The 15,514-nt window shown below is 38.3% G+C and overlaps 1 protein-coding gene across 1 annotated transcript in view; it reads left to right on the forward strand.

Moving 5' to 3' along the window:
* Window positions 1-15,514, forward strand: part of LRMDA (leucine rich melanocyte differentiation associated) — a 1,095,017-nt gene that overhangs the window by 1,069,728 nt on the left and 9,775 nt on the right. Inside the window, exon 8 of the transcript XR_004324173.1 lies at window positions 15,026-15,207. The gene's annotated coding sequence lies outside the window, so the exon portion shown is untranslated. The remainder of the gene's footprint in view (window positions 1-15,025; window positions 15,208-15,514) is intronic.

Below are 15,514 nucleotides of genomic sequence, written 5' to 3' on the forward strand. Positions count from 1 at the left end.
AAATACAGGGAAGAACCCTGTCGTCTAGGACTTGTGACCACTGTTACTGAGGAGGAAATTGAGACTTAGTGAGGGCAAGCAACTTCACAAACTTTTCACATGTTGCCATTCAGTGGCAGAGGTGGGACATAAACCCATCACTGTCTGACACCAGTTTTGAGTTTTTCATCACCTTACACTCCAGCAGGATTTTCTGTAAGGTTAAGAAAACCTGGCTTTCCACAAAGACTCCAGTTGGAAAGTCCTAAGACTTTGGGCAGTGTTGAAGTTGGAGGTTTTTTTACCTTTGCCAGGGGTATATGTGTAGAGATCCTGGCCCACTTCTTGTATGCATGTATTCATTGAATCATTGCTCCCAGCAGAGAGTTATTAAGAATCTATTTTGAACAAAATTAAAAAAAAATAACAATCTATTATGCATCAGATATTGGGGATATAGAGATGGATAAAGCAAGCCCTTTGCCTCCAAATAGCTCATTATATCCTATATAATATAGCTCTGTCAGGAAACTATTACAAAGCAGGGCGACAGACACAATGAGAGAAGGAAACACACGGTGCTCTGCGGTGGCGTTCCATAGGTGGGGTGGTGGGAGGAGCGGCCAGGAACAGGCAGTGAGGGGATATGTTGTGGAGAAAATAAAAATAGTAAGAGTAGCAACGAAAAGTTAGACTTCTATTTAAATATCACCACGTGGTAATAAATTCTAAACAGTGTCAGCAATAAAATTCTCCTTCCAAAACTCATTTCTTGGTCTACATTCTAAATAATTGCTGGTGCTACTGTCGAGTGTAATACATGCATAAACAGGAAATCAGCCCTTTCTTGTTACCTGTCCTTTAAGACACATTCTACTCTATGTGGAAGCTAATTCAGACAACTACTTCTATCCCCCAACACAGACCTGACTACATTCATTCGTTTGCAGAGTAAGCCATAATGGTACAGAGGAGCTCCCTTCTGATGTGGACTATGTCTCCAGCCTCTGCAGTGCTACATATTCCAACAATAGATTCAGAAATTAAACAGTAGATTCAAAATAAGCACTGAGAATACAATGATTAGGAAGATAACAGGACTAGAGTTACTTCATGCTCAGTGACCACTTACTTGATTTAAAATTAAAAATAGGGAAATGGTATTAATGACAAGTTGCAATAGTTCTGTTACAGGTAAGGAGAGATTTTAATTCATACAGGAAATATTTTTCAGATTGTGTAAATACCTTTTAAACTGGCATTGATGCTTCTTTCAAAATTGTCAATTATTTGTGCTTAGGTAATGAATACATTAGGAAAATAATGATTATTATTAATTATTATGTGATTTCCACTGAAGACAGTTTCATCATTCAGAAGAGGGAGGGTTCAACAACACGTGCTCTGTGTGTTTGATACACTAGGTCCAGCACTGGTGCTTGGGGCTCGGAGAACGAGGCCCCTGACACCTTCAGCCTTGAGGGAGCATGATGTGATCAAACAGCTCAGGATGGTGGGAGTCTAGGGTAGGTGTTGTGGGGAACAAGAACTGAGTCTAATGAGGCCAGCAGGGACCAGGTAAGGAAGGCCAGAGGCTCAGAAGGTTTTGAACAGGAAAGAAATGGTTAAATGGTTCTGTGCCTTGGAAAGTCCATTGACAAGAAGTGTGACCAGGGGCAGCAGGCTGTTGTTTTATGTCACTTTTTTTTTTTAACTTAAAAATTTTAAACAACTTGTCATTTTAAATTAATTTCAGGCTTACATAAAAGGTGCAAAAAGACTTTTCAAATATCCTTCACCCAGAATCCCCAAGGGCAATATCTTAGCAGGATTGATACGATATTCTAGATACACTACTAGTATCTAATCCACAGACCTTATTTGAATAACCCCAATTTCCCACAAATACCCCTTCTTTCAGTCCAGGTTTCAATACAAGATACAACACTGCATTTAGTTATTATGTCTTAGTATCTCCCCAATTCTGGGATATTTCCTCAGTCCTGCTTTGTTTCTCATCACCCCAGCACTTTTGAAGAGCACTGACCATTTATTTTGTAGACTGATCCTCAATTTGAGTTTGTCTGATGTCTCTACATGATTACACTCTGATTTACATTTTTAGCAAAAATACTGAAAATTTGCTATTGAGTCCTTCTCTAAGTACATATCAGGAAGCATCTGTTGATTTACGCCATTACTGATAGTGTTAACATTACTTTGTTAAGGGGATATATACTGGATGTCTTCACTGTGCTTATTACTTTTCCATTTGTCGTTAAGTATATTGTGTAGAGGTATTTTGAGACCATATAAATATCTTGTTTCTCATCATACTTCCACCTATTGATTTTAGCTTCCACTAATGATTCTTGCCTGAAACAGTTTTTGCTGTGATGTTTCTCAAATGATGATTTTTCTTTTGCCATAATTTCTTCTACATGCATTAATTGGAATTATGCTGTAAGGAACAGCTGTCTCCTTCATTCTTTTATATCAGCATATAAATATATATCTCTCTCTATATATATACACATGTATACAAGTATCAGTATGTAAGTATATATCAGTGTAAAGCCATGAATATTTATGGTTATGCAGTTTCTGGCAATCATTCATTTTAACGTATCCCTAGATTCTGACAATTAGTGTTTTCATTATCAATAATTTTTTAAAATTCTATGTTTTCAATGTGTATCTTACCTTTGCATTAAGTGGTTTTCAATTACAGGTAGAAGGGCATCTTGGATTGTTTTATTTTCTTTGATATCTAAGTGTTCATTTGTTTTGCATAGTGATCAGACAGTATTATTTGTATTTTGAATTTATGAAACTTATTACTAATTTCCTTCTAACTTAGTATGAGAGCAATTTTGTGATGACACACAAGTAGTTTAGAAGAAGGTATATTCTCTATTATCAGCAGTGTATGTATGTTTGTGTATTTTTTTAACATTTTTTATTGATTTATAATCATTTTACAATGTTGTGTCAAATTCCAGTGTTCAGCACAATTTTTCAGTCATTCATGGACATATACACACTCATTGTCACATTTTTTTCTCTCTGAGTTATCATAACATTTTGTGTATATTTCCCTGTGCTATACAGCGTAATCTTGTTTATCTGTTCTACAATATTGAAATCCCAGTCTATCCCTTCCCACCCTCCACCCCCCTGGTAACCACAAGTCTGTATTCTCTGTCTGTGAGTCTATTTCTGTCCTGTATTTACGCTTTGTTTTTGTTTGTTTGTTTGTTTTTGTTTTTGTTTTTTAGATTTCACATATGAGCAATCTCATATGGTATTTTTCTTTCTCTTTCTGGCTTACTTCACTTAGAATGACATTCTCCAGGAGCACCCATGTTGCTGCAAATGGCATTATGTTGTCGGTTTTTATGGCTGGATAGTATTCCATTGTATAAATATACCACTTCTTCTTTATCCAGTCACCTGTTGATGGACATTTACGGCTGTTTCCATGTTTTGGCTATTGTAAATAGTGCTGGTATGAACATTGGGGTGCAGGTGTCATCCTGAAGTAGGGTTCCTTCTGAATACAAGCCCAGGAGTGGGATTCCTGGGTCATATGGTAAGTCTATTCCTAGTCTTTTGAGGAATCTCCACACTGTTTTCCATAGTGGCTGCACCAAACTGCATTCCCACCAGCAGTGTAGGAGGGTTCCCCTTTCTCCACAGCCTCTCCAGCATTTGTCATTTGTGGATTTTTGAATGACGGCCATTCTGACTGGTGTGAGGTGATACCTCATTGTAGTTTTGATTTGCATTTCTCTGATAATTAGTGATATTGAGCATTTTTTCATGTGCTTTTTGATCATTTGTATGTCTTCCTTGGAGAATTGCTTGTTTAGGTCTCCTGCCCATTTTTGGATTGGGTTGTTTATTTTTTTCTTATTGAGTCGTACGAGCTGCTTATATATTCTGGAGATCAAGCCTTTGTCGGTTTCACTTGCAAAAATTTTCTCCCATTCCGTAGGTTTTCTTCTTGTTTTACTTCTGGTTTCCTTTGCTGTGCAGAAGCTTGTAAGTTTCATTAGGTCCCATTTGTTTATTCTTGCTTTTATTTCTTCTAGGAGAAAATTTTTTAAATGTATGTCAGATAATGTTTTGCCTATGTTTTCCTCTAGGAGGTTTATTGTATCTTGTCTTATGTTTAAGTCTTTAATCCATTTTGAGTTGATTTTTGTATATGGTGTAAGGGAGTGTTCTAGCTTCATTGTTTTACATGCTGCTGTCCAGTTTTCCCAACACCATTTGCTGAAGAGACTGTCTTTATTCCATTGTATATTCTTGCCTCCTTTGTCGAAGATGAGTTGACCAGAAGTTTGTGGGTTCATTTCTGGGCTCTCTATTCTGTTCCATTGGTCTATATGTCTGTTTTGGTACCAATACCATGCTGTCTTGATGACTGTAGCTCTATAGTATTGTCTGAAGTCTGGGAGAGTTATTCCTCCAGCCTCTTTCTTTCTCTTCAGTAATGCTTTGGCGATTCTAGGTCTTTGATGGTTCCATATGAATTTTATTATGATTTGTTCTAGTTCTGTGAAATATGTCCTGGGTAATTTGATAAGGAGTGCATTGAATCTGTAGATTGCCTTGGGCAGTGATGTTTGTGTATTCTTGAAGTCTTAAGGATGTTTCCTTTATTTTAGAAGTATAATAGTTCTATTCTATATTATTACCTTAGGGTTGATCATCCTGGGTGAATTTCCCAATAATTTTATAGGCTCTTTCAATATATAGATTTAAGTTTTCTTTTGTTTCTGGATACTGAATTAAAGCTTTAAATATTAGATACATTCAATTATTTTAGTTTTCTTGTTCTGGGCCTCCAGTTATATTTATGTTATTTCTTCTTTGCCTGTTTCCTATTACTAACAGTTTTTCTCTGACTTTGTTCCTTCTTGCTTTAACCTCATTTCCATTATCTTGGCTATTTCCTATCTTTATTCAGTACTATCTATTAAATTTTCATTTGAATCTATTTTCCCCTGAGAATCTTGCAATTCAGTCTTAATTTCTGAAATAACTTGGATTGTCTTTATCCTTTTCTTTCTTAGGTTCATGACCTATCTTTATTTCTTGATTGATTGATTGATTGATTGATTTATCAAGAAATAAATATATATATTTGGTTTTGCTTTTTGAATTCCTTATTCAAGGTGATTTTTTATATTTCCAAATGTGTGCTTGTGTGTGCCTAATTAACTTTGTAGTGTTGTCTTGCAAGTTACTTCTACTTCATGATTATTTTCTGAGGGAGAATTTACATCAACTAAAATGTGTTGACTCTTGTCTTCTGATTTTTTAAATACTTTTGAACAGACTCTTTAATTGTTTCCCATTGATTTTTAAAAGATTTGATGATATTTATGTTTCTAATTCAATGCTGCCCTTTTCTGAAGGGCAGTTCTTTAGTGGAGTGTGTGTGTGTGTGTGTGTGAGTGAGTGTGAGAGAGAGAAAGAGAGACAGAAAGAGACAGAGAGAGATCTAAGGAAGATGTTCCATGTCCTCTATTTTTTGTGGACTTTTGCTGCCTCTCTTGCAGAACCCTAAAAATTTCGAGTTTGTTTCTTTTCTCTTTTACCATTTAATTGTAAAGCGGATCCTCTCCCTTTCTTTTTGCCTGTTCCTCTCCCTGAAGCTATGCCTTCCAAAAACTTCCATTTCAAATCATGTATACTTTTAAGCACCTTTCTTGTCATAAATAATCAGGTTTGTCGATAGACTTTTTCAGTATTTTCACACCTAAAGTGAACTTTCTCTTTCTGGCTGTGGTTTGAGAGAAACTTGTCCACCTTTGGCTTCCATCTTCTCGTTTTCTTGTAGTTTTTTGCAGACTTGTTCATCTTAAACAGCTTTTGGTAGGAGCATGAGTGACAGAACATTGGGATTTGGTAATTTTTATTTCTTTAGTTATTTTGAAGTTTGGTAATTCTCTGTGTAGTAGTTATGCTGAGATCGTGGGTTCTGTGTAGTTGTATTTGTTCTTATTGTTCTCTCTTACTTGCACAGAATATATGGAAAGTGTAGACCGAGGTAACTGCTATTATTTTGAACTCCCCAGAAGTTCTCAATGTGTCATTGTAAAACAACACTCCAATCTTATAATCAAAGATTTTTTTAAATGAGGCTATATGAGTAGTATACCCCAAATCAGGCAGCTAGTCAGTGACAAAAACCGAGGACAGTGAGTGTAGAAGTAAGAGCCAAACAACAGGAGAAGATACATGTGGTTTTAAGTGCTGGTTTCTAGCTGTGTGATCGTATGTGACTTATTTAACTACTCTAACCCTTCTGTATCTTCATCCAACAAAGAGATTATAGTACCTACCTCATGGTTCTCTAGTGAAAATTAAATGAGATAAACTTTTAAACATCTATACTACATTCTCTAATATGATAGGTTTCAGTAGGTATAAATGGAAGCCCCTCTTCCCCAAAAATGTTCTCTTTACATTTTTTTCCCCAGTGTTATAATGTTCTGCTGCCTATCTAGCCAGAAAGAACTTTGACCAACCCAACCTTGGCTTACTCCAAGAGTTAAGTTCATTCTAGCATATGCGTATTAATTGTGGCCCCAATATTTTCCAAACATCAAAAGTAGTATCTGTCAGAAGGGCACTTGAGAGTCTGATTTCCCACTGGATACTTAAACCCCTCCACAAGATCTCCAGCAATTGGTTATTCATCTTATCTTGTAGGTCTACAACAGCAAACAAAAAATTACTATTTCCTAAGCAGCCTATATATTTTATTTATATATTTATATATATATATGTATGTATGTGTGTGTGTGTGTGTGTGTGTACACACATACACACACACACTTTTTTTTTTTTGGTATCTGTGGTTGTACATAGTCTTTTTTATATTAACCTGACATCTCCCTCCCTTCAACTTCCATCCACTGGAGCCAGTCTTGCCAACTAAAAGTCACTGTAATAATTCTACTTCCCAGTGCTCTGAGGGCCTCAGATAAAGGTCTGGCTTACTGAACTGTTATTTGAAACCAAGTGCTCCATAAAGCCTTTCTTCCTAGACTGTGAAGCCTTCATTGTTTTGGTGGTTGGTTCGGCTCTTATTTGTAGAAATAACTAGGCGTAATTGTCCCTAAAGTAGATTGTAGGATGTTCCTCCTTATTTGCTAAGTGTACCAGACCCCTGTCATAAATTTCAGATCTTCTCTAGAATCCAGCCCTTCCATACAGAAGAACATCTGCGGCAGCAGTTTCTTTTTCTGGATACTAAAATGCAATACCTAGTTATAGGGCATAGACATGCCCAGCAGGGCTCAGGACCAGTAATGAGAGCTATTGTTTCTGATTTTCTCTGACGCTTTCTCTTATTCAGACTTTTTGCAGGGGGAGGGGGTTGCTTCTCTCACTCTCACTCTTATGCTCCCCATTCCTGGCAGCATTTTATTGTATATGATTGAGTAGGTCAGTAATATAAACTGATAAGTTGCATAGAAACATGATGCAAATATGAAGGCAGATTTCATCAAACAAGTTTAGAATGGCCCCAAGTTTTAAAAGTAGTTATAAATAGACTTGTCATGGAACCCCAATTTAGCAACACGCATGACAACAAAATAGAATATTGTCTAAAAACTGGTTACCTGTAAATCCACCTTATCCATCATGTCTGTTATAATGCCCTGACTTCAAATAAATATTTTTCATCACTTCAGGTCACATGTCATAAAATTTTTATTGAGTCAACACAATCACCAGACCCAGAAAGCATATGAATAGTCCTATTTCCCTAAATCGGTGATTATCATCCACAATACTATGGTATATTAATAGCTGTGGTAATGATGGTGATAGCTAGCTACTGTGTGTGTCCACTAGGCTAAATGCTTTGTATTCTTTATTTAATTTAATCATCACAAAAATCCTGTAAGTATTCCATAGACCATGACTTTTCCTAAATTTACCATAAAATATCTTTTTCTTCACCGAACTTCTTAAGAGTCTCTGCTTTATGACTTTCCTTTTGCAGCCCATCGGAATGTGGCTCCTCCCCTCACCACTCTATTGAAACTTATTACCAATAATCACCTGATTTACTAACCCAAAGGCTTCTCTTTATTTCTTATCTGACTGGACCTTTTCTGAAGACTTTGACATTGCTGGCCACTCCCTCTTTCATGGAATTTACAAGGGTCATTATCCTCACTTCATAGGTGAAGTTGAGGCCCCTGTGGGTTGGATGCCTTGCCCGAAGTTGCACAGCTAGCAAGCCCAAAATTCAAGTCTGACCAGCCTGCAGTTCAGGTTACTTACCCTGCTAGGCAGTCCCACATCCCCAGACTCAAACTCCATAGTTCCTTAACCAACACTACTCCAAAGATAGTCGCTTCCACTCTACCTGGGTAAGTCATCTCTGTGGCTATGCTTTGTGGACGTGAGGCTCCAAGATCATAAACAATAATCATGACTTACTAATGACAACCGTCCATGTAAACATGTCTTCTTCTCCTCAACTCCCTCAGTTCTTCTCTTCCTGGTCTCATTGCTGCATTCTCCCTCTCAGTGCCAGCACCAGATACAGACCCACTCAGCTACTCTACTTCTGAATAGCTGCCCTCTGCTGGAAGAGTATTGTTTCAGGAACATCTTCAGTGCTCTTAGTTCTCTTATTCCTGTCCATTCCCTCTACCTCTTTCCCTGAGTCCAGCATTCCACTTCTGCCCCTTTGTTCTCAACAGATTACAGAGCCTTCTTTAATATAATAGAGGCCATGGACACATGACTGCAGTCCGACACTTCCCTAAAACCTTGGAACAGATGCTGGTGTAACTCTTCAGCCATATTTGCCCTATCCCTAAGAGCAGACACTTGATAGATTCTGTTTCTAAAACGTTTCTCACGTCTTTTTCCTTCTATTCCTCGACCAACCTTAATCCAGGGTTTTATTACTTTTGCCTGGAATTATTATAATAGTCTCTGCCTGGTCTTCCTTGTGTCCACACAGCCATCTGATTATATTATTCCCTTGCTTGAAGTCATTCATTGTTCCTGATTGCCTATAGGTGAATAGATCTGAATTCCTCAGCTTGCCACAGAGATCCCTTCATCTTGTTCCCAGGTACCTTTCTAGTCTTTTCTGTAACTGTTTTGTCCCCCAAAGTCTTCTTCCCTTTTCCTTCCCCATCTCAATCTTTTACCTGTCTTGTCTGTTTCCTGGATTCCCCAGCCTTTCTCTCTCTCACGCTGTAAACTCTGGCCATACTGAATCTGTAATACCCTTACCCACCTTACCTATCTAGAGTTTCTTGAATGTACGGCCCTCTTGTCTCCTGTTTTCTGTCATTTCTCTGCTCTCTTTTGCCCTAGGAAAAAGTTACCACTTTCATTTCAGTTTTTTAGCTACAGCAACTAATGTATTGTATTGTTTTCATGCACGCAGTTAGCTGTCTTCTCTGGTACACTACATGTTCTTCAAATTCAGGGAGTCTGTCTGTTCCATCTTTTTATCTAACAGCAAGTTCTGTGCCTGACAAATAGAAAGCATTCTACGAATATTAGCTGGTAAATGGAAATGCTGCAACCTTACAGTCTGCAAACTGCCGCAGCCAGCAGGCCAGCCGAGTCCAGCTCCTGTTACTGCATATAAAGATTCTCTTAGGCACAACCACTCCTGCTCATTCACTGTCTGTAATTCTTTCTATCTGCATATTGTCTGTGATTCTTTTTTTTTATCTATTTAGCTACAATAGTAGAGTTCAGTAGTTGAAACAGAGATACTAAGGACCATGAAGCCTGAAATATTTACTATCGGGCCCTTCACAGAAAAAAAAACCAAAATGATGACCCTTGTTTTTGGCCATTGAAGAGTATCTCTAGTAAATGTTAAGTGTAATTTTATATATAAAAGTAAAATTTTCATCCTTGATATCACTGTACTAATTCGTTCTAATTTGTTCACACTAGATCCCACAGCTTTAATTGCATCAAGAATAGAATGTCCTAGTAAGTGAAAAAGAAATAATTTCTATCCAAGAATCTCTCAGACTGCTTATTTCCTTCCCCAGGAGTTCTGTTCTCTGATTTATTCCGTGAGGCCCTTCTCTTATTTTGCTGAACCTTTGGATGGTTTGGGAAAAAATGCTGTGGAATCATGGGCTTAGAAGATTTAAAATAAGGCAAAATGTTTCTCCAGGGAAATATATTAAAAACTCTGTATATTTATGGCTTTCCTCAGCCCAGATTCATAAGTCTAAAATAATCAGCCAGCGCCACTGGGAAAGCAGGCTTCCCGGCTGATGGAGAAAGGGGCATATTCAGTGAATGCCTGGTGTCCTTACACGTTACTTTGGCAGGGTGTTAATGGGATTACCCACGCTTCATTTGGAGAAGCCTTGGCCCAGAATACATATCTGGATCGCACCTGAATACCCAAGGAGAGCTTCGTACATCATAAACATCCCTGAGCCTTTGCATAGATGTTAAAACCTTTGGTGCCTTTGTTGTGGTCCTTAATTCTGTTAATCGCCCTAGGTAAAGATTAGCTGCTCTTGTCAATTTAATTCAGCTTCAAACAAAGCAACAAGGTCACTATTTTTCCCCCTTCTCTCCCTCTCTCTCCGCCGGCGAGCAGGATTGAGTTGTCATGTAGCTCTAATAGGCAGCGTGGGGAATCGTTAGTCCACCTCAACGCCCTGACTGATGGGCACTTCACTTCAATCATCTGCCTGAGCAGCAGTGGCCCAGTACTATTGACACTGTGTCAGCTGCGAGAGAAGATGCCTTAATCGGCCTCGACACCCTGTGCATTGATTTGACAAGTTGCTGTAATGACCTTCTTGTTTTTCTGAAGGATTACTGTTTACTCAGGAGGTGCTGCTGACTAAATGTACTGCATCGTCATGGAAACGCCGATGGTGGAGGCTGCCTCCCCACCAGGCCTGAGTGGAGGGTGACATTGATAGGAGACTCTGAATTTTTCAATGAACTGGTCTGTCCCAATAGTGCTAATTCCAGCCCATTAATCAGACCTACTCTGGAGGGCCGACTGGAATTAGGGAGCAGCCTTGTCAGGTCCCCCTGTAAAAGATGGTTTTGCTGCAAAACTCATTATTTTCCCAAAATTCATGTTTAGGTTTTCCTCGTAGTGAGAAGGCACTGTTCATTGTGGCCACCTCCTGAGTGCACCTGGAAATTATTATTGTTTACGTATTATTGAAGGAGGCAGCTTCCTCCTTCACAGACATATCCTTGTGTTAGAAAAAGGGATAAGAATAGAAAGACAGAAAACAACACTTTGAGCACCTACCTATGAGTAAGAATTGCTCTATAAATGGTACCTATTATTAGTATTTTATTTCATGGATTCCAAGATACACGATTTGCCCATCCTCACATTCCTGAACTCAGGCACACTTTATAATCAGTCTCAGTGTGTGTGTGTTGTCAGCCAGGTGGCACTTGTGACACAGTTGGAAGAACACACTCCTTTAACATTTTCTAGTAAAAACAAGAGCATCAAAGTGTCTTAGATTCAACACTGCAGATTTTTGCAATGAGTGCTTTATACAGATTACTTCTTTGACTCCTTAACAAACCTTGTGCAATTGCACATTGCATTTGGCTGCAAGTAACAATTAGTAGTGCTTATAGACAAATTTGGATTTTCTCCAAGGTTCTTTTTTTATCATTTTCTAAAACAATAACTAGGAAAAAAGGTTCCCACCCCAATCACAAAAAAAGACAATGAATGTTTTGTTTTTTGCAATGGTCTGGTGGCTGACTGAAAACTCTCCCCATGTCTTCCCCCAGAAAGGGCTTCAGAAACACAAAAGCTGATGCAGTGCCCCTGGTTCTTAAAGTGTCTTCTTCACGCTTTCCTTTAATGAGCTTGAAAATTCAACACTAACTATGCATATTGGAGCAGAATCAGTTGTGTCATCCTTGATAAGTTTTTTACTATTAACATCATGTATTTGTAAATATTTTCATGGGAGGATGCATGCATATTTCATATGCCCTGCTGGATGTGCTTTCGACACAGGTTGTCAAGAAGCAAAATACAGGCACGTATGAAATGTTCAACTAGATCATATGCAACTCAGTTATGTTGGAGATAAATACTGAGATGACAGACTCTAACAGTGACTTTCTGTAAAATTGCTAATAGACTGTACATTGTCTGTTATGCCCATCTTATGTTACCACTGAGTCAAATTAAAGGATGAAGAAAGTTACATTTGTGTGTCACCTTAAATTGAAGCATGTTTCAATATGCTATCAAACATCATAAAAGAATACCTATATGCCATTGTATGTTGGCACGGTAATGTATTAAGCTAAGATAAATGGGGCAGTCATCTGAAGCAGGAACTAATGATGGCCAAATGAGCAGTTAAGCTGGGGACCTGACATATATCAGGTTTTGAGAGACAGAGAGAAAACATTAATAGCCCTGCTGATCAAGATCTGACAAGGGTTAAAAAAAAAAAAAGTTCATTGATCCTGCTAACCCCATACCCAAAAGGAAGAGTCACTTTTTGGATGAGCAGGGGTTGCAATGGTTGGGAGGTTTAGACCGTCTTATGTATACTCCTCCTCAAGCCGCGCCCCCGTCTTTGTCATCTCAGGACAACTACCAGATGCCTTAAGGTTCTCAATGAAGTGTACCTACTGGCAGAAGAAAAGAACATTCAAACTGTAATTCATGTTGACAAGCTTAAGTGATTTTTTTCTTGATGTTTTTGTTTTATTTCAGTTTTTTAAGTGAATGTAACCCACTTTTATTTCTGCTTTCATATTTGTAATTTTTTTTACTTTCTTTTTTAACTTTTTATAAATTGAAGTACAGTTGATCTACAATGTTGTATTAGTTTCTGGTATACAGCATAGTGATTCAGTTATACATACATATAAATTCTTTACCATTCCAGGTTACTACAAGCCACTGAATATAGTTTCCTGTGCTATACAGTAGGACCTTGTTTATTTAGTCTGTACAGAGTAGTTTGTATCTGCCAATCCCAGACTCCCAGTTTATCCCTCCCTCCCCACTTTCCCCCAGGTAACCATATGATTGTTTTCTATGTCTGTGACTCTCTTTATGTTTTGTAAATAAGTTCATTTGTATCATTTTTTAAGATTCCACATATAAGCAACATCACATATTTGTCTTTCTCTGAATTACTTCACTTAGTATGATAATCTCTAGGTTCATCCATTTGCTGCAAATGGCATTATTTCATTCCTTTTTATGGCTGAGTAGTATTCCAGTGTGTGTGTGTGTGTGTGTGTGTGTGTGTGTGTGTGTGTGTACCATGTTTTCTTTATCCATTCATCTGTTGATGGATATTTAGGTTGCTTCCATGTCTTGGCTGTTGTAAATAGTGCTGCTATGAAAACTGGGGTGCATGTATCTTTTGGGGTTCTTTTTGAACACTTTATTGAGTTATAGTCATTTTACAATGTTGTCATATTCCAGCATAGAGCACAATTTTTCAATTTAATGAACATACATATATCCATTGTCACATTTTTTTTTTTGCTGTGAGCTACCACAAGATCTTGTATATATTTCCCTGTGCTATACAGTATAATCTTGTTTATCTATTCTACACATGCCTGTCAGTATCTACAAATTTTGAAATCCCAGTCTGACCCTTTCCACCCCTCACCCCCTTGGCAATGACAAGTTTGTACTCTTATGTCTATGAGTCTGTTTCTGTTTTGTATTTATGTTCTTTCATTTTTAAATTTGTTTTAGATTCCACATATGAGCAATCTCATATGGTATTTTTCTTTCTCTTTCTGGCTTACTTCACTTAGAATGACATTCTCCAGGAACATCCACGTTGCTGCAAATGGCATTATGTTGTCGGTTTTTGTGGCTGAATAGTATTCCATTGTATAAATATACCACTTCTTCTTTATCCAGTCATCTGTTGATGGACATTTAGGCTGTTTCCATGTCTTGGCTATTGTAAATAGTAAACTGTAAATAGAACATTGGGGTGCAGGTGTCTTTTTGAAGTAGGGTTCCTTCTGGATATATGCCCAGGAGTGGGATTCCTGAGTCATATGGTAAGTCTATATTCCTAGTCTTTTGAGGAATTTCCATACTGTTTTCCACAGTGGCTGCACCAAACTGCATTCCCACCAGCAGTGTAGGAAGGTTCCCTTTTCTCCACAGCCTCTCCAGCATTTGTCATTTGTGGACTTTTGAATGATGGCCATTCTGGCTGATGTGAGGTGATATCTCACTATAGTTTTGGTTTGCATTTCTCTTATAATTAGTGATATTGAGCATTTTTTCATGTGCCTATTGATCATTTGCATGTCTTCCTTGGAGAATTGCTTGTTTAGGTCTCCTGCCCATTTTTGGATTGGGTTGTTTGTTTTTTTCTTATTAAGTTGTATGAGCTGCTTATATATTCTGGAGATCAAGCCTTTGTCGGTTTCATCGTTTGCAAAAATTTTCTCCCATTCCGTAGGTCATCGTTTCATTTTACTTCTGGTTTCCTTTGCTGTGCATTTCTCTAATCATCCTTTGCATTTCTCTAATCATTAATGATGTGGAGCATCTTTTCCTGTGCTCATTGGCCACCTGTATGTCTTCTTTGGAGAAATGTTTCTTTCTTTCTTGAAAGATGTATGCTACTCTACCATTTCAGACCAGGATGGTATGTCGTTCAGAGAGTAGGATTGTACCATCCTGTCAGAGGCCTCTGCTCCTTTAACCCCAGGCCATGGATGACAAGTAGGTATCCTGATAAACCCCTCTCTATGGCTGTATTCATGAGCATTTGATAGTAATAAATTACCTTTCCCACATATACATTTTCTTGTTAATAGGATTCACATGGTGATCCAGTAAATGAGTAAAAATGCTACAATAGTGAGATTTGGACTCTCTTAAGCAGCCAGAGGGACCTTCCAGTTCCTCTCAAAACCATCTGTGGAAGCAGTCACGTGTGTGATCACCATAAAGAGCTGGTTTTATCACAGACAAAGCCACATCCTCAACTTGTACATGTTTCTTTTTCTCGTGCAGAAACATGAGGTCATTCCAGCCTGGGACAGATTGCCCAAGAGAAGAGGGAAGATGGACAGATAAGTGATTGAAAATCTGACTTGCCTTTCATATCAAAAGAAGACTTCACCTTCTGGAAACAAGGAACTCTTTGTGGTATGGCAGTGGGACTGTTGGTGGGACAGAACCGTCTCCTGGAATGGGTAAGAGCTCTGTTACATTCACCTGGCCTCCTAGTTGCCTCTTCAGCATCACCTCCTTTCCTCACCAGCTGTGCCCTTCAGGTTCCAGCCATCACCTCCATTTCCCCCAGTGGCATCTATCTGCCTGTTGCCTCCAGGTCTGTAGACATTCTCTCTTCCTGACTCTTCACCTGGAAACCTCTCAGTCATAGTCTAGGTCTCAACTTCTCTTCTCTCTGCTTAACAGACTATTTCTAACCCAGTGGTCCTCAAAGCATGGTCCCCAAACCAGCAACACTGACACGTGTGAGAGCTTATTAGAAATGCA

This window comes from Camelus ferus, chromosome 11 (genome assembly GCF_009834535.1).
Source record: "Camelus ferus isolate YT-003-E chromosome 11, BCGSAC_Cfer_1.0, whole genome shotgun sequence".
NCBI classification, from domain to species: Eukaryota; Metazoa; Chordata; class Mammalia; order Artiodactyla; family Camelidae; genus Camelus; species Camelus ferus.